Raw genomic sequence first — 1,892 nt, forward strand, 5'->3', positions numbered from 1 at the left:
ACAGTAGAACACGAGACAGATAATCTGGTTCCTCTGGCTCCTCCTAGCACTCCTTATAGAATTTGCAAAACTTATTTTCGTTCAGGACCGATAGATTCTTGCAAATCCCATTAGGAGCTCTAGGAGGAGNNTCTGTCTCATGTACTACTGTCAATTTTCAGCAAATATGACAACATTTTAATAAAAGCTTTAAAGTAATTTAGAGCCATACCATTCCCCCACTAATGTTCTGAGCTGCTGACACACACTTAAATATACTTCACACTTCTTGCGCTTAACTTTTTAAATGATACACACTAAAGAAAAAAATCACACCACAATCTATTGCACTTCTCTGTACTTAAAGTGGGTAAGCAGAGACATTTATTTTGAAAGTATCATTTTGGTCATGTTCCAGGTTGTCCCAGCATTTGTCCTGGTTCTTCAGCCTGTATCCAGAACAAGGCAGGCTCTCTACATGTTTACTCCAGTAACTGTTGCACAGGACTTCAGTGACTGATAGATGTCAAGCCAAACCATGTTTAGTTCCTCATTGATCAAAATGTTCAATTTACACTACTCAGTAACACTAAGACTTATCCTTGTTTGGACTCTGTTTTCCTTGCAGTGATATTATTTATATACAGTTCATTTGTATTTTTATCTGCATGAATTGGTCCATTGCATATTTTTAAAACTAACATTGGGTTTCTGTTTGTATTTCCCTATGGAAAGGTGTCGGTGTGCAGCTTCTCTTTGATATTTTGTTTTTGGTAACGTCAGATTTGCTGTTAAATTTGTTGTACCACTGAGTAGCCTTAGGCTTAATCTCCAGATTATAAATAGTTAGAACAAAAGTGGTCAACCTTGGGTGCCAGATTGATGTAATCCTGCTGTATTTCTTTATGACTCCTGCCCATAGATCTGCTCTACATGTAACCTGACAACCAGTGCCGTACAGTACATTAGAAGGTTTAGTATTGAACTCTTTGCATTGCACTAAGAGGGATCTAATGATCTCTATGAAGTAATGGTTTTGATTTGAATTATTGGTCCGTCTGTGCAGCTGTTTTGTTTTATCGCCATAGCCTCTGTAGGGAACAAATGAGGGGCCGTCTATGTCACTGTAAGCAAAGTAATATATTTTCCACATATTGAAATTAGACACATATTTAGTAAGACACCTTATCAAATATAAAAGAAACATCTTACTTTAATTAGAGCACAATGGTATGTGGGATGTTTATGCATTTATTGACATTGGTCTTTGTGTATTTTATGCTTTGTTTGTGCACAAGGAAACAATGGTTTATCTGTAGATGTGTAAAACATGAGAGCTGCAACTGCTGGATTATGTCTCCTTTCTTAACTACATTTCAAAATGGGCTTGTAAAGGAATACACCTGCGTTCACCAGCCACCCTCGATGTTTACAGTAGTGGCTGACGGGTATGGGATTTTCAATGGCCGATATATAATGCCCTAATCAAAACAAAGAAAAATCATGGGTAACCCCATTATTCCACGCACATTACAATCTAATATACATGGTTACTGTATCCTGGCAGTAGTACACGAGACAGATAATTTGTGAAACAATCAGGTTCCTCTGGCTCCTAGAGCTCCTAATGGCATTTGTAAGAATCCACCGGGCCTGAATGAAAGGAACCAATCAGAGCCAAGAAAGATCTTATTCCCAGGCCATCAAATACAGACTTTTACAGACTTTGGGACCCTGGGAATGAGACTCAACAATCAACTATCTTCAAGTCTCCAACCCAAAGTATCTTTCTATCTTTCTTGGCTCTGATTGGTTGTTTCCGTTCAGGCCCGATGGATTCTTGCTGGAGCTCTAGGAGGAACCAGAGGAACCTGAAATTTTCACAGATTATCTGTCTCATTTACTACTGTCAG

Source organism: Morone saxatilis, unplaced genomic scaffold (assembly GCF_004916995.1).
Source record: "Morone saxatilis isolate NCDOM2014 unplaced genomic scaffold, NCSU_SB_2.0 Contig18, whole genome shotgun sequence".
NCBI lineage: Eukaryota > Metazoa > Chordata > Actinopteri > Moronidae > Morone > Morone saxatilis.